The sequence below is a fragment of the Macrotis lagotis genome, chromosome 5 (genome assembly GCF_037893015.1).
Source record: "Macrotis lagotis isolate mMagLag1 chromosome 5, bilby.v1.9.chrom.fasta, whole genome shotgun sequence".
Taxonomy (NCBI): domain Eukaryota; kingdom Metazoa; phylum Chordata; class Mammalia; order Peramelemorphia; family Peramelidae; genus Macrotis; species Macrotis lagotis.
Genome location: NC_133662.1, coordinates 191,962,838 through 191,984,163, shown reverse-complemented (window position 1 = coordinate 191,984,163; position 21,326 = coordinate 191,962,838). Strand labels below are relative to the sequence as shown.

The following is a 21,326-nucleotide window of genomic DNA, read 5'->3' as shown; positions in this document are numbered from 1 at the left end:
TGTCACTCCCCACAAACGCTATTTGTTGCCTATGTGCGCCAACTTGACCTTGCCAATTCTTTCTCCACATCAATAAGCACATTATTCAGCTACAGTAAAAGAGCCTCCAGGAGGAATTAGGCCCCTCACCTTCATAGGAGAGAGGAAACAGCAGTGTCTAAACACTGTGGTCTGTGCCTTTCCAGGCTGCGGTGTGAGCAGGACGGACTGGACGGGGCTGCTGTGCCTACTGTTTCCTGTTTGGTCCCGGAATTGTGCGTGGATACATTGTATATGCAAGGCAAGACTGTTGCGAGGGATTGGACGAGAAGGACCGTGGCCGCCTAAATGGGAACCAGTTGTCAAGGGAGAAACAAAAAGTCAGAATTCAGAGAAATATTCTCAACCGAAGGAGAAAACAAAGATGGGTCCCCGGAGCCAATGGAATAGGTCCCTCTAGAACGTCAATACAAGTTCACCGTTTCTTCCAGCGTCCCGCTGCATGCCAGCAGTTCTCCCACGCGATCTGGAGGCGCCCCGTGCCCCTGGTCTCTGCCCGCCGGGGGTGGCAGAGATCGCCACGCTCCCTGTCTGGTGCTCAGCCTCCTCTGTGTCCCTCTGAGCGGCTCCTAGGCCAGAAGCCCACCTAGCCCTCGGACATGACCTCCAAGAGGCTCCCGGCCCGGGGCGGTGGTGGGAGGCAGGCTGCCCCCGGAGGAAGGAGACCTTCAGGGAACAGTGTGAGCGAGGAGGGTTAGGGTCGGTTCAGGAAAGCCGGAGTTCCGTCGCCGTCCTCGTTAGTATAGTGGTGAGTATCCCCGCCTGTCACGCGGGAGACCGGGGTTCGATTCCCCGACGGGGAGGTGAGAGGCTCCTTTTTTCCTCGCGCCCGCCCCTTCCTGTCCGCTGTCCCTCAGGTGGTCAGGACCACTTTTCCCCGGCCATCCGCCGCGGGGCTCGTCCTCCGGGCCTTGCTCTGGCTGCGGGGGTGCGGGGGAACCCGGACTTTGGTGAGGAGGCTGATGGGGGCAGGAGGCGGCCCACCGCCTCCGAGCAAGCGCTTTGCGTTGTGTGGGTGCCGAGGGGCAGCAGCCCGCGGCTTCCCTGGTGGTCTAGTGGTTAGGATTCGGCGCTCTCACCGCCGCGGCCCGGGTTCGATTCCCGGTCAGGGAAAGACGTTTTGCTGCCTCCGCCCCGCTCTTCCAGGTTCCCAGGAGTCGGGACTCCGTCAATCTTTAGGGGACCCCATCCGCCCCCCCAAAAGGCCCGTCGAGCTCTGGCTGCTTTGCCGAGTGGCCGGTGGCGGGGCGCGGGCTAAGAGGAATGCGACTTTTCTCCTGGGACTCCGAGGTGACGTGGGGAGACCGTGGGGAGACGGTGGAAGATGGCCCAGGACCTCCCGCCGGGACTGGGGGAATCCCTAGAGAAACGTTAAGGGTTGGGGACCCAGGAGACTTCGAGAGCAGAAAAACACAGGCGACCCCAAAAGGAAGCGGTCGCTGCATTGGCCGGGAATCGAACCCGGGCCTCCCGCGTGGCAGGCGAGAATTCTACCACTGAACCACCAATGCGCCGGCGGCCGCAGCCCCGGGCCGCCTCCTCTGGGTGCAGGTGCCCGCGCAGCCCGGCCCCGCAGTCCCTGCGCCCGGGTCCTCGCTCCGGGCCGCCCGGCTGAAGCCGGCCACCCCGGAGGCGGCGCTGCCCCGGCCCCGGCCCCGGCCCGGCCCCGGCCCCGGCCCGGCCCCGGGCCGCCCGCCTGGCTGGCCCGCTCCGGGAAGGCTGTGCACAGCCGCGTCCTGGGACCCCAGGGGCGCCCGCCAGGGGCGGGGGCCGGGCTCCTCCACAGCCTTTCCCCGGGGCTCGCTGCTGCTCCCAGGAAGGCGCCCCGAGAAAGTCGTGCACCGAGGCTGAGGGCGGAGGCGCGCCCGGGCCCGAGCGGAGCCCCCGCATCCATCCCGACTCAGGAAAGACCCGAGAGCCGCGGGATCCGCGCCCCCCGGGAGCCCCCAGCCCCGGGTCCGCAGCGGCGTGTGGGCAGAGGCGGCGGGGACCCGCTTCGGCCCGGTGTGAGCCCTGGCCAGAGACGGCGGAGGCCTACCTGGGGCACCGGCGGGCACCACGGTGCCCGCCTTCTTCCAGCGCTCTCAGCGCCGGGCCACTAAGGACGTGGGGGCCATCGCGGTCGTGGCCGTGGCCTCCGGGCTATAGGAGCACAAGGTGATCATCTTCGACTCGGGGAGCACCTTTGACGAGTCCAGCCTCACCTTCGATGACCACGTCTTTGAGATGAAGGCCGCAGCCGGATGCCCACCTGGGTAAGAGGACTTTGGCAGACACCTGGGGAGCCCTTTGGGTAACAGTTCAAGTGGAAACCCAGGACGGACCTAAGGCAGAACATGGAGCCCTGAGGAGGCCGAGGACGGCTTGTGGGCTGGCCAGTCCCACCCTCTCCTCCAGCACCCAGGCCAACCTGGCCTGATTCCCTGCCAAGGTGGGGGGACTTGTACCCATGACCATCCCGAGCCTGCTCTGAAGCAGCTGTGCTGCAATCTCTTCCAGGAACACTGGAGCCCATGGAGAAGGCCATGCTAGGCCAGAGGCCAAGATGCTCAAGGGCCAGATCCACTACATGGTGCTTGCTGATGGGCAGCTCCATCGAATCCCCAAGGTGCAGAAGCTGCTACAGGACTTCTTCAACGACTAGGAATGGACAAAATCATCCACCTGCCCAAGCTGGGGTAGCTGTGCTGAGGGGGGACAAGTGGAGGACCTGCTACTGCTCTATGGGACTCCCCTGTTCCTGGGCCTGGAGACAACAGATGGGGTGATGTGACCACCCTGATCAAGTGAAACTCCACCATCCCTAGACCTTCACTACCTCCTGGGACAGTCAACCGGGAGTCTTACTCCTCATGTAAGGGGGAGCAGCTATAATCTGGGACAACAGCCTGCTGGGGACCCTTTGAGCCCTCGGGCACCCCTCTGCCTGGTGGGATTCCCCAAGTCAAGGTCACCTTTGACAGCAACACCAACATTTTGAATGTTTGGACCATGGACAAGAGTCAGGACAAGGCCAACAGGATCACCACCTCAAACAAGGGTCAACTCAGCAAGGAGGAGGTGCCGAGGATGGTGCAGGAGGCAGAGAAGTATAAGGTGGAAGACCAGGCTCAGAGGGAGAGGGAGGCTGCTAAGCATTGCTCCAAGGCCCACATTTCCACCTCCAGAGCTCGGTGCTAGAGGATGGTATGCGGACAAGATCAAGGAAGAAGATGGGGGAAGATGCTGCAGAAGTGCCAGGACCCCCTCTCCTGACTGGAGGGCAACCAGCTGACCCACAAAGGAGAAGTATGAACACCAGAAGGAGTTGGAGAGCCTGTACTGTCCCATCATTACCTAGCTGTACTAGGCACTGGTGCATCTGCTCAGGGAGCAGCTGTGGGGTCCAGGCCTGGTAGGCCCACCCCACCCCTGGACACCATTGAAGAAGCTGATTGAATCACACCTTCCACCTGGAGACCTTTGGGCTACTTTCCTGGGGACTCCTGTTCTTAGCTGATCCTTCAAATAAGTCCTCCTCATTTGAGTTTTCTCTCTTAGCCTTCCCTTTCCTCCCCAGGCAAACTGGGACCTCGTATCTACAGGTCTTCCCACCACTATTGTTGTAGATATAATTTGTTAGATGTATTTTTTATATGGCTTCTTCTGTGAAATAGTTCTGTTGTTTCTGTAGAAAATGATGGCCTTGGAATAACATTGTGGATAATAAACAGAGACTACAAAGTTTGTGTTTGCTTGCAAGTCCAGTAAGTCAAGAGACCCTTAGAAGACCAAAATAACTAACTGAGCCCTTACATGATCCCCTTCACTGCAAAGTGTTTTTCCTTGCAGATAGAGGAGTAGCAGATTTCCTTGAGGAACCCTCTGCAAAAGAACTTAGTTGTATGAGAAAACAGAAAAGTGAATTTCTTAAATGCCATTCCATCATAGGAACCTATTCCCTGGCAAACTGAGGGACTTTGTGATTGGCATAGGTAGGTGATGTTGGACAAAGGCAGAAGCAAGAATAAAGAATATCTATGCATTCCCTCCTATGGGAAGCAGGAGGGTCAACTGGACTCAGTCACTACTTTTGCTCCAGTTAGACACAGAGCTGCTTGACAGCCCTGACCTTTGTTTGATCAGGTGCCCTGCATTTGTGGTACCAGCTGGGGCAGGTAGTTGGTAAGCAATTAATCCATCAACAGCCATCCATTTAATGCCCATCATGTACATGGTACTCCATTAGGTCTTCTAGATACAAAGGAAAAAATGAAATTTCCCATTTCCCAAAGAGCATGCATCCCTTGGGGAGAAACAACATGTACATGACTGAATTGCTTCCTAAAATATTCCGTTAACAAACATATGATTTTCTATTTGAGCTGCAGTCTGAAGGAACCTAGAAGTAGAGATTTCAATGAGGGAGGGAGGGCCTTCCTGACCTGGACTTGGGGGTTTGGGAGGTGGGGAAGACTGCCTGGGGAAAAGTCTTTTATATTCTGTTAATTAGCCTTCTCTAGTTGGAATCTCTTGCAGCTTTCCCCAAGAGAGAGTTGAAGAGTAAATGGGGATAAAGAAACTTTTCCAACTATTCTTAACTAGAATAGAGGCTGAGGCTTTAGTAAATGTGTCTCTGACAGCAGGGGAAACTTCCCCCAAAACAGAACCTGTTCTCTGGCTCTGTGGGAACTGAGAACCTAGCAGCAGAGAGGAAATTTGGGAAACAGTATCCTCCCTACTTTAAAAAAAAACAGGATTAAGGCACCGAAGAGTAGTTTCAGAAAATGCAATAACTGGGAGCTATGTACCTTCATAGCTCAATAGGGAGATTAGAGAAAATCTTTAGTCAGAGTAGAGACAGATGGTACTTTGGAACATTTCCCCCCCCAATCTCCATCCCATCTCAGCACCCATAGATGGATGTTGTGCCAGCTCAGAACTGATAATCCTAGCCCTGCAATGCCCACCAACCTAAGAAATACAACAATATAATCTTCTTTCTTAACCTTGCCTGTAAGCCAAAATGCATTCTTTTTCCTTTTTCCAGGGACCAGGGAATGTGATTTGCAGGAGAATTTGGACAGTAATTCCAGGGAAAGCTCCTAAACATTTTATAATAGCTTAGTTGGACAAGACTGAACAACCACAAAACTTAAAAGATGGAACAATTTCTGACCATTCCTCCCCAGATAAATGGCAATAGAGAAAGACTTGAAGCTTAAATGAGTTTTGTGGTTGTTCAGTTGATTTTCAGTCTGGGCCAGCTAAGCCATTATAAAGTGTTTAGGAGCTTTCCTTAGAATAGGAAAGGTAGGTGAGATATTGATGGCCTGAAGACTGGCCACATTGTAACTGAAAATTATCTGTCATGGTACTTCTCTCATGTTAAGGTCTACCCACACATATAAAGGCATACTGAATAATTGACTTGCTATATTCACCCAATTTATCTTATTTCATCTCCATTTATGTTTAATTTATTTGAAATAAGATGCTGTTCAAAATTCATAAAGTTCCCTTCAGGTACTAATATGGCAATTATGAGAAAAAAGGGAAATGAGGTTAGTCTGATCTGATTTAGTTTGGATAAAGTCATGCTGCTTCTTTGTGATCACTGCTTTCCTTTTCTATTCCATTCTAGAATTTTTCTAGGAGTAGAAGTAAAATTCACTGGCTTAAAGTTTGCAAACCCTAATCCCCTCCCCATATTTGAAAATTGGAGCATTTGTCCTCCTCCAATTCAGTAATTCCTGCCCCATTCAAACATGTTGAATACTTTGACAAAACCACCTAAATGGTCATTTGACAGTATTGCCACCTGGTGGCCTAATTGTTAAATATACTTTCCACCCACCTCACCCCACCTTGCTGGTTAATGTTTTTGGGTTGATTCAAATCAACAAACATTTATTAAGTGTTGTCTTATATCCGTGAGAGTTGGGAACAAAGACAAGCCACAAACAACCTTTGCTTTCAAGGAGTTCACAAGATACATACTAGGGAGGCACTGAAGATAATCTCAGAGGGAAAGCATTAAGATTAAAGAAGAATTGAAAAGACTTCTTCCATAGGGTGGAATTTTAATTCATATTTGGAGGGTGCCAGGAGACAAAGATAAGGAGGGAGAGAGTTCCAGGCTGGGAGAACAGCCAGGAAAATTGCTCAGAGTCAGGAGGCGTGACTTCTCCTCCTGTCAATGGATCAAAAATAGGTGTGAGTGTGTAAGGTATAAGAAGATTGTTAAGGTTATGAAAGGTTTTAAAGTCAGACATTTTATATTGGATCTTGGGGACAATAGAGAAGTGACATGATATAATTGAGCTTCAGAAAGGTCAGTTGAAGGCAGAGGAACTGGAGTGTGAGCAAATCAGCAGGCTATTGCAATATTACAGGCATGAGGAGATCTGCACTAGGGCCATAGCAGTGTCAGAGGAGAGAAGAAGGCTTGTTTCTAGAGAAGTCAGGAAGAAGAGGGGTTGTGTGCCAGAGAAGTCAGGAAAAAAGGGGTTTGTATACAAGAGAAGTCTGGAAATTAGGATGACAAGGAAATAAAAGGAAAGTCTGAGAGGTCAAACTGATGATTAATTCAGTGAAACACTGGATAGGATGCATCAGATTGTTGCATTCTGTCCCCAGAGATCACATGCTCCTAAAGAGTAGTTCAGAAGTTGAAGGTTTGAGAGGAAAGACTGTATTCAAGATTGGTCCATGGAGAGACTGAGTTTATTGGGTTGTCACATTCGGTCTACAGATGTCACATCCTGGTGCTTGTCCTGTTGAGGATGCTCTCACGCTGCCTCGATGATACTGGGATGAAGTGAAACCAATTTTAGGCCAAGATACTCTTATAACAGCAGATCTTCTCCAATAGCCCTGTTTCTCATCTCTCAAGCCATAAGGTAAAGGCACCTAGGAAAGATGCTTTGGACAGCATTCTGCTCACTATAACTCGGGCCACCAATCATTTGGTCAGCGTGGTCCTCTTTGATTCTCAAGGATAAGAAGGACAACTAGTAGCAATAGTGGTGGTGGTGGTAGTAGTAGTAGTAGTAGTAAGTAATAGTAGTAGTAGCAGTAGCAGCAGCCGCAGCAGTAGTAGTAATAGTAGTAATAGTAGCAGTAGTACCAAAAATTGGATATGGATATATTATTTTAGGAAGATTCTGAAGAAATCTTCAGAGAAGGACCCCGGGGTCCTTTCTGAGTTAAATTGCCCAGCACTCCAACATTACTGCAGAAAGCACAACTATGATGAGCTGGTCACGTTGTTAGAATGCCAAACAGACTCCAAAAAGACTATTTTTTTGGAGGATTCATATAGGGCAAGTGCTCACAAGGGGGGCAGAAGAAGTCATACTCTTTAAGAACTTTGGATTTGATGGTATAGCATGGGAGACAGTGGCACAGGACCACCCATCATGGCGGTGCCCTCATCAGAGAAGGTGCTGCTATATGAGCAAGGCAGAATGGAAGCAACTCAAAGGAAATGTATCATATGTAAGATTAGAGTGAGCAGCCCAGGCGTTCACATGGACTATTTGTCCCGACCTGTGGTGGAGCATTCTGAGTTCGTATTGGTCTGAGCAGTTAAAGTCGGATGCACCGTTATTATCTCTTAACAAAGTCATGTCATTTTGATCTTTCATAAGGAAGCACAAGAATCAACCAACAGTACAGACAATTGGATTTGGGGGTGATCAGAGAGGATGACATCTAAGTTAACAGATTTAATGGTTTAGAGTGTGGGACCCTCCACAGTAATAGATTAGGAAAGGGGAGACTTTGAGGGGACCTAATGCATTTAGGTTGGCTACAGTGCATACACCTCTGGGTTCTTACTGTCAGTTGGAGAAGGGAAACTGAAGGTCTGCAGAGAAGTCAGGGCTGTTACAAGCAGACCCGAGAATCGTCGTCTCAGAGATGATAATGGAAGCCTTGGAAAATGGCAAGATTCTCAAGTAAAATGGCGTAGTAGAAGAGATCCCAGAAGAGACCCTTGGGGAACCCCCGGCGCCCCGTGAATGTGACCTGGATAAAGTCTAGCACGAGAACCTGAGGGAACGCTCTCCCCGAGATGACCCATCTTTGAGCAGATTCAAAGAGCAGAACTAGGGACTACAAGACCAATTTAACATAGTCTGAGCTTCTGTCCAGGGGGGATTCTGGGAGGGCTCTGTATAATCGGGAACCGAGAACCGGTGGCCCTGGAGGTGGGCGGGCCAGGAAGGGGGGAGCTGCCGGAGGCTGCTTTGGCTCCTTCTGGGAACTTCCCAGGCTTTAGGAGGAGATGCAGCTGCTCCTGGGAGTGCTCCACAGGTGCGGGCGTGGACGCAGAGGAGCGGACAGCAGTGGGCTGGGAAGCCTGGAGCTCAGCTCCCTCGCGCCCTGCGCGTCGGAGCCCAGATCCTTGGGTAGCTGAACCAGGGCAGCTCTCTCTGGAGCCAGAACCTGCAGGCTTTGCTTCCGGCAGCTACATCTGGGGGAGAAGCAGCAGCCAGGGCCGGGGGGCCTCATTTGCCTCCCTAAATCCGGGACTGAATGGTCTGGTGGAGCCGCTCAAGAGCTTCAGACGCGAAGAGACGTGGCAGCTGAGGGGAGAGCCGACCAGCGTCCTCCCTGGTGGTCTAGTGGTTAGGATTCGGCGCTTTCACCGCCGCGGCCCGGGTTCGATTCCCGGTCAGGGAAGTGTTACTTTTTAGTCTTTTTTTAAAGACTAAATTGATCCGACTTTCCTACTTTCCCTGTTTGCTTCCGGAGCTACTCAAACAAAGGGATTCTCCTGAGGTTTCGCGCTGCATCCAGGCCCACCTCCCGGCCTCGGCATCCGCAGCAGGCCCAGCCGGCTCCGCAGGAGAGCGCGGGGCCGCTCGCCCTGCTAGATCCAAGCCGCCCGCTTGTCCTGGCCTCGCCGCCTGGACCTCCAGGTCCCCCTCGGCTACGAAGGACAAATAGCCACAAGTCCCGACTCCCCCGCTCACCCAAACACCAGAACTCAGTGGTCCGAATGGGAGGCAAACCTGTGACGCCAGCTGACCTGGCTTTCCTAGGAAACCGGCAAAGCCAACAAACAAGAAAACACGACAAGATGCCTCGACTGAGGGTCTGGGATGAGACACTATCTTACGCGGTTGGTGCAGCTTGGACTCGGTCCCATCTTTCTGGAAAACCCTTTGGAGATCGGAGAGAAAACTTCCTAAACTTGAGATGGTGCTTCAGCTGGGCACGTCCCCCAGGAAGACCAAGGCCACTGTGCGCCTAGAAACCGTAACTGGATCCGAGACCGGGTAAAGGGAAATAAAGACGATAACAAAAGAGCAGTCCCTTGACCATGGTTTGTGAAGCGGCCGGACGGATGATGGTGTGAGTGTGAAACAAGCAGAAAACAATGATGGCCATTTTAGAAATGATCAGCAAGCGGAATTCGGAGAAACAAAGGAAGAGTTGCACGAACGGATTCAAAGAACAGAACCAGGAGAATCCAGGTGCTACAAGGATGTCAACAAAAGCACACAAAAAAGAAAGCGGCCGTTGGGTTCCAGCCAGGGCCTGAGAAGAGCCCAGGAAATGCCCATCTCTTTGTTTTTCTGTGTTGAAGTGAAGATTCATCAGGGCTGAGCGATGTGATTGGACTCCCAAAGACCGTGTTGCTCTGTCGCTCGGTTTGACTTAGGCTTTTTTGAAAGATTGGAAAAAATAATAGGAAAGAAAGAAAGAAAGAAAGAAATGAATAAATAGATAAATAGATAAGTAAACACAAATACACAAATAGATAAAAATAAATAGATTGAAGCAGAAAAGCTCTTCAGTTCCCTGGTGGTCTAGTGGCTAGGATTCGGCGCTTTCACCGCCGCGGCCCGGGTTCGATTCCCGGTCAGGGAAGATGCACCATTTTTTTAAAAAATATGTATCAGTTTTTGGAAGTTACCCTTATGAGGAAATCCACTCAAATCCTAAACCCAGCTTCGTGGATTTGAGCAAATACAATGAGGAAAGTAGTTTATAGGAAAGGAGCAAAGCAGACAAATAAAGGAAAGGAAAGATGTGGCTAACAAGAAGTCAAGTCCTTCAGTTGATGGCTACTTGTGTCATGGATTATTCCGGATCAGGAGGTGGGACCGAGGTGACCTCAAGAATTTGAATTTCCTAAAGACCCCGGCCCAGGAAGAGGTACTCTCCTCTGCTTTATGTCGTCCCCCAAAGTGCCTCTAGCACTGGAGGCCTGAGGTTTCTGGACAAGATGCGGGGTCGGGGGGCAGACATGACTTGACTAGAGAATGCAAAGCTGGGAGGGGGTGATACAGGCAGTCAAACCCAGACTGGGGCAAGTTCATTTCAGGTCAAGGCCGGAAGGCTAGACCCACAGCGGTGAGAGGAGACTGCTGTAGGAAATGGTATGGAGGCGCAAGAAACTGACACAAACTAACATGTTGAAAGACAGGATCTATATTTATTTGTATTATTTTCCCCAACATAGTTTCCAACACATAGTAGGCGCTTTATACATATTTTCCATTTATTTGTTTGGGGGTTCACCCTGTGTGCCTCATTAGAGTACTCAAGGTGGTACCTATTTTTCCAGCTTTGGGGAAAGGAGTGTTTTATAGTTTCTATTCTAATTTTGCATTTGCTTTGAGCTATTTGTGTTTCATTAAATTATTAATATTCTTGGCCTCTTTTCTTCCTTTTCCTTTCACCTAACCTTAATCACTGGATGGGCATTGAGACCTGGAAAAGTCCTAGCTTTAAAAGGTCAAATTCTTCCATTTGTATCCAGGATCATCTCCAACCGTCCTGATTTTATATCTAGCCACTGGACTCAAATAGTTCTGGAGGAGAAAGTGCGACGGGCGACTTTGCACAGCCCTGCCTCTCTTAAATCCAATTCATTTGCTCACCATGGCATTACCTTCCTGACGGCATGGTCTTCTACAAGAACAAAGGACGGACATCAAAGATACACTTGTCTATCTGTATTACTGAAGCATAGTTTTAGGAGTGGGGACCCACAAAATATCGCCTGGGGCCATGCCATATAATTCTTATAATAAAAAAGGGTCATAATTATTTTTGTATCTGAATTTTCTTCATGCTTCGATATTTTTCTGGGTATACTCCTATTAGTATTCTTTCTCATTCAAAGTATGTGCAGTTTAGTGACTTTGGGGTCAGAGTTCCAGCTTGCTTTCTAAAACAGTTCTATTGGCTTGAAGGCCACTGAAGGGACCTGGCCTCAGATACAGGATAGGGATTGTGCTCTCTTCCCATTACACTGTTAATGTCCCCCAAGTCTTCTCACCATCATTTCAAGGGTGCTTGTACTTTTTCCTCTTTAGAATATTTTAAAATTTATTTTATTAAATATTTCCTAATTATATGTAAAAATAATTTTAACATTAATTTTTTAAAATGTTGAATTTTAAATGTTCTCCTTCCCCACTCCTTCAGAAAGCAAGCAATTTAAAAAGTCATGCAAAACTTATTTCTATATAAACCATGTTGCAAAAGATAATATAGACCAAAAAAAAAATCCCAGGAAAAATAAAGCAAAACAGTATGCTTCAATCTGCATTCACAGTTAATCAGTTCTCTTACTGGAGATGGATAGTATTTTTCATCTGATGCAATTATCTTGAGGGAGTTGTTTTCCTTTTCCTTAAGGAAAGAATAGGTTCAACCTTTGGTCTCCTGGTCCTCCAGGACTCAAGGAGATGAGCATTAGGGAACCCCTGGTTACATGGGCAGAGGAGGAGCTGGGGGGAAGGAGAGCAAGTACTTTTGAGGACTTTGCTCCTACTATACTTCTTTCTCAAATCAATATTTTTACAATCCTCTGCACATACTACTTTGAGAGAAGATCTATTCCATGTTGGGGTTTGCATCCTTTTCTCCCCCTCTAGGTAACTGGGGGCTCATCAATGTTAGTCATCATCTACTTAACCTATGAAATTGCTGCAGGTTCTAGTAATTGTTATTTTAACCCCAGAATACAAACTGGGTGCTATTTTCTAAAAGAAAAAGTTGTACTGATATTTAAAAAATATATATTCTTTCCCTGCCCCAGAACAAACATTAAAATAGGGTAAAAAACAGTTCAGGAAAACTAACCAACATTTTTTAAAAATATGACATCATAAGCACTGGTCCACACTTAAGTCTTCTGTAAACAATACTTTAGAATGAATTTTATTAGAAAATATCCAGGTCGGCACAGCTAGGTGGCTGGCACAGTGGACAGAGTGCCAGCCCTGAAGTCAGCAGGACCTGAGTTCAAATTTGGTCTCAGACACATAGTAATTACCTAGCTGTGTGGCCTTTGGCAAGTCACTTAACCCCATTGCCTTGCAAAAACCCAAGAAAGAAAGAAAAAGAAAATATCCAGTTCTTTGGACTGGGAGGTATTCCTTTGTTTAATCTCTATTCTTTTTCCTACCTCACCAATGGTTGAGCATGTTTTGTTGTGTTTTTTTCTACTTGTCTTTATTTAGGGTGATAATAATGGCATCTATAAATTAATTTTTTTTTTGCAACTTCCTTTCTATGTGCTATTTTGAAAGCTTATTCCTTGGTAATCTTTGAAGATTTGCTACTGCTAGCATGGTTTTCTTCTGTGTTTATTTGGCAAGGTTCAGTCACTGTTTCTAGTCTCATCATATTCATATACTGAATTAATAGTCCAAATATGATGGTGTCATTTTCATTGAGGCTGAGTATAGATTGCCAAAGAAATGCTGGAAAATCAGTTCCATTTTGTGTCTATTTCTTGCCCTCCTTTCACCCTAATCTGGAAATTTTCCTAAAATGATCTTAAATTAGCTTGCATATCAAGCTTTTTGCTGTCTCTTTTTTTTCCTCCAATGTTTTTAACTGTTTTTGAGACATGATGCTAGTTGTAATTTTGTGCCATGCTCTGTCAATAAAGTTGTTAAGCCTTGATGGATGCAGAAGCTCTCAGCAATTCAGAGAGCTAGGACAAACCTAGGAGACTGGCTATGGACAATGTTATCCATATCAGAAGGAAGAAAAACAAAACAAAACAAAACAAAAAACCCTCAGAATCTGAATGAATGCTACATTCCCCTTTTTAAAAATTTCTCTTATGTAATTCTCTCCTATCCCATAGTTTTCTTTCCTTTCCCCCTTAATCCTAATTCCTCATGCCAAAAATGACTAATCTGTAAACATGGTAAACATAAATAAACATAATATTCACCCAAATGTTCACCACTGAAGGGGGGGTAGGAAGGGAGGGAGGGAGGAAGGAAATTATGTAACTTTAAAATATGCATATTCATGTGAATGAATGTTGAAAAACTTTCATAACATGTAATTGGAAAAATTAAAAAAAATACTTTTTTTTGCAAGTGTGTACAGTTATTGCCAGCTGCCACATCTCTGTGTCACATTGCTTTCCTTAGAATGTATTCAGCAGAGAAATCCCTAAGAAAAGCAACCAGGTCAGATAGTTGTTTTTTTCTTAATAAAATTTATTGGACTAAGCAAGTTTATAAATAACTTATTGGATACTCACCATAACCCTGCAAGACAGAGTCAGTTTTAGTGATGGGCCTGCATTCCAGCAATGGGAAGTACTTGGGGTAGTAGGGAAAGAGTTAAGGAGGTAGAAGCCCAGAGCCTTGCAGGGCTCGACTTTATTATATCATACAGAGTTTTAGATGAGTCAGCATGATGCCAACATGAGACTTCCCTGTAATATTTAGAGACCAATAAAGTAAGGGCATTTTCTAAATTGCCTAATAAGCAATAACTAATAAGGAGTGGGAATATAAGGAGCTTAACTCTTAATTATGTCAACTCAACAAGATGAACTCTGGGATTCTTAACTTTCCCATATCTATATGGAGAGATAAGCCATTGACCTATCAGTCAAATGGCTTTTACCCATGAATAAATCATGAACTCCTTGTGGGAAAGGGCCACATTTTTTGCTTATCTTTGTACATTAAAGATGTTTGTCCTTTGTTATCAAAGAAGATCATGACATCAGATAGGTGATGTTATGGAAGTGAATTGGATTTGAGTGAGGGGTGCTGTGCTAAGTCACCAGCCTCACTTTCTTCTCCAGTCATCTGGGTCCATTAGCCAGATATGAGTCAAGACAATTGGAAAAGGCCTTGGAAGTGAGGCAATCAAGATCACTCAGCTTGTAAGTGTCAACTGTCTGAAGCCACATTTGAACTCAGATCCTCCTGACTCCAGAGCTGGTGCTCTATCGGGTGCATCACTTTGCTGCCCTTATCTTTGTATACTAGTCCCTGGAATGTATTTAGTGTTTAATAAACCCTTGTTGTCTGACTATGGGCTGAAGCAAGTTGCTGAGATCTTCTGTGATGACTTTTTTCCTGAGCTAATCTCTTTTAAGGAATTGTGAATTCTAGAGTTAATAGATTTATATTAACCTTTTTTTCAGAGTAAATAATTGTTTAAATATAAAATATGATCATATATGTTTAATAAAGGTAGGGTTGGACTGATGCTCTGAGCACAGTTGTCCACCCTCTCTCTCCTTCCTTTTCTTTATCCCTGACTCATTGTCTAAGTAACTTACAAACTTTTTTTTTTCCTCTGGGGCATATATTAAAGGATCTGAAATACAATCTTTTAAAACTCTGATTTTCCCAGCCAAAGACAGCACTGGGCCCAAAAACCTCAAGATTAACTCTATTTCTAGGAGTTTTTTTTCTCTAGCAGTTCTTCCTTTTTTTTTTAAGAAAAAAATTATGTGTATACACAGATTAGCAAAGTCACATGGTTAACATTTTGTTAAAAATGAAATAAAGGTAAACAAACACTTTCCCTTGGCACAAGGAAAGACTTTGGACTTCCCAGAGAAAGGAAATCCAAGCTAACTCTCACAAACTTTGTAGTCTTTGAGCTTCCTTAGCAAAAGTCTTTGAGCTTCGTTCTGCCACAACACTACAGACACCCTATCTGCCTAAGGAGCTTCTCCCTCCCATAGTCCTGCAGTCCTGTTCTTTCCTTCTTCTCTGTGGCTTCTATATTTCTTCTTAAGATCTTGGATCCTCTCTATGGAGCTTTTTCTTAAATTCACTCAATCAAATGATTAAAACACTCACGTAGAAGCAAGATTATCTTTCTTCATCTCAGGGTGTGGGATTCACTCAAGGAACATATTTGTATCTCGTGAAGGGATCACCTAGCATGACCACAATTTTATAATTAGATTAAAATTGCATTGTCAAGTTCTTTTCCTGAAAAGATCTTATATTCCACACCCTCCTCATGAAACAATTTATATTTTCCATTAAATCAACTGAGATTTGTGCAAGCATATTTTTCTATAATCCCAAGTCCTGGAAAACTCTCTAGTAAAGTCAGATCCAACTCACACCGAGGACATATTACATGCAGATGTCATAGGTTGTTCCATAAAATAAATCTGCATAAAATCAATACAATAATACAAGCATCAGTGTATGTGTTGAAGGGAGAGGCATATGTGATTCTCACCTCTCTCAGTTTAGTTGATTTAGGCACTGGAATTAATTGTAAGTGATGAAACTTTAATGTAAATGAATAAATGAAAAAGTCCTTATTCTGTGTAAAAACACTGCTCTGCTAAGCACTGGGAATATAAATACAATAGCAAGACAGTCCTTGCTCTCTGGGAACTCACATTCTAAGAAAAGTTCAAATCTAAATCAGATGTAAAACCCCATGATCCTTAGGCATAACAGCAAAGAATATGATAATGCTTCTACTTTAATGTTATTTTTCACTAATAAAGTCACATCCATATCTGATGTTGAATTATTAAATAACGTCAAGGACTTTGGTGGCAACAAGGACTTTGGTGGCAATAACATTCCATTCCACCCCAGGCTGCATCTCCTCAGAGGTTGAACTCTTTAATATTTGGGGTAGGGTGCAGTGGAACCAGATAGAAACAGGGCTAGGAGTTTGGAGAAGCAATGACATTTCCAGGCCTCTTGGATAAGTATTGAGTTTGAGGGGATGCGACTACGAGGTGTAACACAGTAAAATTGAGGCCCCATAAGACAATCTCTTTATATTTTAATGGATTCCTAATTTAGTCAGTAGGAAACAAAATGAATGTTTCAACGAAAAAATTACACTTGTCCTCAGGGGTTTTAAAAAACCAAGCCCTTGGGAGTTAGTGCTGCTTAACTAAAGAAACAGTTTTTCTTCACTCAGAGATCCTCCTTAGACCTTACGTGGTGGGAGCTTCTGCTGACTGGAAGAGAGATAGAGCTCTTCCATTTGTTGTGGCCACAATGGATCCACTGTATTGCACCTCTACTTGGTACTTTACACATTTAATTTTTCAAAATATAGATTAGTTTGGGTCAAAGAAGGTTCAAGAGAAGAGAATCTTTTCCAAAGTCCCAACTATCGGTAGGTGAAATCCTTTAGTTCCTATATTAGTGACTATGGAATATCAGATGCATTTTTATCCTTTAAAAAATTATGCTATATATATATATTTCAAAATTAATTATTAAAGTACTTTTAATTGGATTTTTATGGTTTATTGAGGGTCTTTTGCATTTTATTTTACTTTTAAAAACATTAGCTTAAATACCAAGAACCAGTATTACCATGTCTACAGAGAATTACAAAGAGGATATATGAAATCATAAATCTCCAATTCATACTTCCTTTTTTCAAGTATATAATGAATTCAACATGTTTTCAAAACTGCTTGCATGAGCTTCTTTTTTTTCTGAACATTTAAAAATATTTTCAATATTGCCCCTTTTTTTTGGCATTACTATTAATAACCACCTTTTTGTTCAGTCATATCTGACTCTTCATGTCTTACCTGAAGGTGTCCCAACAGTGGGATATTCAAGACTCCCCCAAAACTGAGGTTCAGTCCAATTTTGACAAAAGAAGTCAGGAAGCTTCAGGTTGAGTAGTTTAATAATCAAAATGGGAAACTCAAATCAGGGTAGTCAGAATAGTAGCTAGAGAACTTACTGAAATTTCCAAAAAGACTCCTCCCCCTCCCCCATAAAAGAAATCTTCAGTAGTAATTATAGAAATTGGGCAAAAGGAGGAAGAGTTATACAGTATGTTAATGTGGATTGACTGATATTTTGGGGGTTATTCTGCTCATCACTAGACTCAGGTCCCAGAAACCTGGGTTTCATTTCAGTGGAGTTCAGTTGGAGTCCCCAGCAATTGAGGCTTTGAAACTGGGCACTGTTGTCATTTCCCAGTTGGTGAGTTTTCTTTTGGTTAACATTAATCTTGGTTTACATTATTCAAAGCTTTCATCGATAGGGACTTCATATATTATTATTATTATGTCTTTCACTGATAGAAACTTTTGCTAGGTAACTCACATTATTCTTGACTTTACTGTTAGAGACTTTTGTAAGGAAACCCACATCTTAGCTTTTACTGCTTAAGGGGTCCACATTATTATGGCTTTTACCAATTAGGACCCCACACTTCATGACTCCATTTGGGGTTTTCTTGTCAAACATACTGGATTGGTTTATCATTTCCTTCTTCAGTTCATTTTACAGATATAAATTTACCTTTACATCCTGAGGCAAATAAGATGAAGTGACTTGGTTAGGGTCACACAATTAGTAAGTGTCTGAAGTACTCAATATCTAGGTGCCCTAGATCATCCTTTTCTTCTTCCTGAAGTCTTCCAACAATTAAAAATAGAAAAAGAAAAAAGAAAATCCTTGTAACAAATTGGTACAGTTAAACAATAGAAATTCTATATCTGAAATGTGTGGTTTTTTTCCCCCTGGGGTAGTAGCATTCTTTCTAATAAAACTTCTGGAGATTCAGTCAAGGAGGTAATTTCATAATTTTAAGAGAAGCTTAAGTTCCTATAGTCCTATGAGATGGAGTAGAATGTTAAACCAAAGCATATTGTGACATTTTCTTGAACAAGATTTCTAAAAATGTTACCTTAAACTCTCTTAGGACAGAAAGATATCCAAAGTCTTGAGGGGAACTACCATTTATCAGCTTGGACATTCTCATTAAGATAAGAAATGTTTGGATTTTTAATCATTTTGAGTTAATAAAAGATATTTCTGGAAGATGTGTCTAAAATGCAGAGTACAATATTAACATTTTTTTTCTTTGACACTGGTCATGCTGGGATGCTTCTCTCTTTTTGATCTGCATTAGTATAATGCCCTTTCCTATTTTCTTTGTGCTTTAGCCGATTATTTGTGCAGTTCTGGGATGGAATAATTGCCAATTACTGTAGTTGCTCTTTGGGAAACAGTCTGGTGCAATCTTTAGGGTTTTGGGGAGCAGATTTATGGGAAATGGCTTGCCTGCTTCTGTTCAGGCAGTTGTCTGGAATTTCCCTGCCTGTTGCAATTTTTAAAATTTGAGGAGAAAGACCTTGAATAGAAAAGACCTTGAACCAAATTAACCAAAGGTCCACAATATTTGGGTGCTGCAAATAAAGGCTTCTCATTCTTGTTTGCTTTTTTTTAAATTAATTTTTTGGGTTATTCTGAACCTTAAACCTTAGATTAAAATGGGCATGTCATATACATATTTTAGGGAAGCACACTGCACATAAGACTGATATTATCTATTATGTTTAGATTAGTTTTCTGGCAATTTACAATTCCTTTCCCTGAAATGATCCCAGCTGAATGCTGGGCTCTCTCCACTCCCAAGACAAGGTATCCTGCACATTCCCTGTCTCTCATTTCTCTGGCTCATCATTACAGAGTGCTGCCATGCCACTGCTATTGCAACCTAGGCAAGTTTCTACTGTTTAAAGTTTGGATCTCCATGGCACTGGGGGTGGAGGTTTCAGACCTGGAGGCTGAACTCTATTACAAGTCTAGACCTGTGGGCCCTGTTCCCCTGCTCCTCCACCTTCAAACAGATCTCCGCTATACTGCTGACTATGGAGATCTTGGCCAATTTCTCTAGTTTAGAAATTAGATCTTCAATTGGAGATTGGAAAGAGGGGGGGGAGAGTCAGGATAGGGGATTCATTCTATTTTAAGCCTGTGAGTCAAATCAGCTAGTGAAGTCTTATTACTAAGAGTTTGGTGAGAATGGGTGTGGGAGCTCAGTGATACAAGTTAAGGAAGTTAGGTCTTGAAATTTTTGTCTTCTTTTGATTCTCGATACCCTAGATCATGGAGAGAGTTGAAATGACCTTATTTTGGGCATGTAATTTCTATTTTGCAAAAGTTTAAGAGGTCCATAAAATCAGGGAAAATGTCTAGTCCTTCATTTTGTTGGTTACAATGAGGTTGTTCATTCTATACACAAAGGGACAGGGCATCTGGGGCCATTCTCCCATATCCAAAAAGACTTCACTGATTTTCCTGCAATGGAATTATGTGTCCCACTCCAGACTACCAAATAATCAAATTTACAAGTTCTTTCTCTAAAAGAGCTTGAGCTCCCCTAACATGATTGCTTCTCTTTTTGGTTTGCACCACTTCTTATAGTCCTGAGTTAACCATCTTCTCTTACCTAATTTAATCATTGAATGGGCACTGCCTCAAACAAACTGAGACCTGGGAAAGGCCTTAGCTTTAGAAGGCCAAGGTCTCCCCCTGCTTCAGGGGCCATTTCCAGTCGTCCTGCTCTTTATCTTGCCACTGGAGAGAAAAGTTGGACCAATGATTTTGCACAGACCTGCCTTATTTAAATCCAATTCACTTGCAAGTCAAAACATCACCTTCCTAAGGATATTGGTCCTCTTTCAGAATGAAGGAAACAGCAACAACAATTAACCTTCCTTCCAGTTACCTACCTCTAACAAAGATAGAGAAGACTGATATAATGAAACAAAGTTCACATAGCTACTTCCATCATTCTAACTAGTGGAAATCCCACATTCTCAGCTGAGGTTGTCATTGGTTTGTAGCCTAATCCCCTGGAAGTTACAAATTAGATTTCACTTTTTCTTTAGGAAGCACTAGAGCTTTGGCATCATGTGGCTTCTGAGACAAAGTATATCACTAGACAAGTCTTAGCTATAACTGAATCTTCTCTACATATAAAAATGATAAGGGTGGCATGGTGGCGCAGTGGATAGAGCACTGGCCTTGGAGTCAGAAGTACCTGAGTTCAAATCTGGTCTCAGATACCTAACAATTACCTAAAACCTAATATAAAATTCTTGCCTCATTTGTCACTAGGAAAAAGAGAGGGAGACAGCTTATCTGTGTCATTTTCCTGTATTCACACACCTTTAGTTTTAGCAGCAGATGAAAAGGCTTTTCGGTACTACACAAACAGGAATCAGTCACGGGATACTTGTTCACTCTCTTAGCGAAGGGGTGTCAGATAGGACTCTGAAGGAGTCTTAATAAAACTTCACATGGTTTGGATATGGGGGCCATGCTCTGATGTCCAAGTCTCTGTTGGAGAGTCCACCAATACCTTCACGCTCCTCTTTTAAAAATTCATAAGCCTGGAGAAGATTCTGGGAAGATAGCAGAGCAGGTCAGAAAATTCTAATCCCTCCAGAATTCCTACATAAACAAGTTAAAAAAAATTACCTCAGGGTGAAAATATATCAGCAAAAAAAAAAAAATTGCAGCAGAACAGTGTTCCCTCTGGGTCAACCAGAGAAGATCTATTGTTTCTTTGGGGATGACCAGAGAAGATCTGAAGAAAGATCATGGAAAGAAAGTTTTGTTGGCTGAATGAAGTGCTATCACTTCCAAGTTAGCTTTCTGAAACAGTAAGAGGCAAACCCTAGGGGCCGCTGGGTTGGAAGGTAGCCTCCATCTCAGCCACAGTTATTTTCACCTCCTAGACAGTGTGGGAGCTGGGCATCTGAGCAGGGGAAGAGAGGGAACTTCTGCTGGTAAGGGATGCCAGGCCTAGCTGTGCAGGTGAGATGTGGTCTCAGAAATGAAGGAACTAGCATACATCCAGTGAGTGCAGAAACAGTGGCTCCAAGACACTTCAGGAGAACTGAGTTCTTGGTCTTGGTCCCACACCAGAAGGGGGAATTGAGGGTTATAGTCACAGAAGTGTTCTCAGTAAGTGGAATATTCCCTCTTAAGAGTTAACATTCTTAGTGAAGTCCTCTCAGGGTTAGAAATCATTAAAACAAAGACAGACTATTACCCTTAGACTATTCTTAGGAGAGGGAGAGAGGCCTTGCATTCCCAGTCAGATACTCTCCCGATTCTGCTAGGGAGTGAAACAGTGGACTATGTCCAGAAAGACTTTGCATTGATTCTGTTAGGGAGGGAAATAGTGGAATACTTCCAGAGGAGAGACCTTTCAGTCTTAGTTAGCCACCTGTTTGATAATGGGCAGTGAGAACAGTAGCCTGG

General features: G+C 44.4%; 5 non-coding genes across 5 annotated transcripts; 4 read left to right on the top strand and 1 right to left on the bottom strand.

Annotated features, from left to right (window-relative positions):
- The first annotated feature begins 770 nt into the window (after positions 1–770).
- TRNAD-GUC (transfer RNA aspartic acid (anticodon GUC)) lies at positions 771–842 on the top strand. The gene has a single exon. It is a non-coding gene; the product is annotated as a tRNA-Asp (tRNA).
- Positions 843–1,080: 238 nt separating this feature from the next.
- Positions 1,081–1,152, top strand: TRNAE-CUC (transfer RNA glutamic acid (anticodon CUC)). Its single transcript has one exon. It is a non-coding gene; the product is annotated as a tRNA-Glu (tRNA).
- Positions 1,153–1,479: 327 nt separating this feature from the next.
- Positions 1,480–1,550, bottom strand: TRNAG-GCC (transfer RNA glycine (anticodon GCC)). The gene has a single exon. It is a non-coding gene; the product is annotated as a tRNA-Gly (tRNA).
- Positions 1,551–8,634: 7,084 nt separating this feature from the next.
- On the top strand, positions 8,635–8,706 carry TRNAE-UUC (transfer RNA glutamic acid (anticodon UUC)). Its single transcript has one exon. It is a non-coding gene; the product is annotated as a tRNA-Glu (tRNA).
- A 1,122-nt stretch (positions 8,707–9,828) lies between these two features.
- Positions 9,829–9,900, top strand: TRNAE-UUC (transfer RNA glutamic acid (anticodon UUC)). The gene has a single exon. It is a non-coding gene; the product is annotated as a tRNA-Glu (tRNA).
- The last annotated feature ends 11,426 nt before the right edge of the window (positions 9,901–21,326 follow it).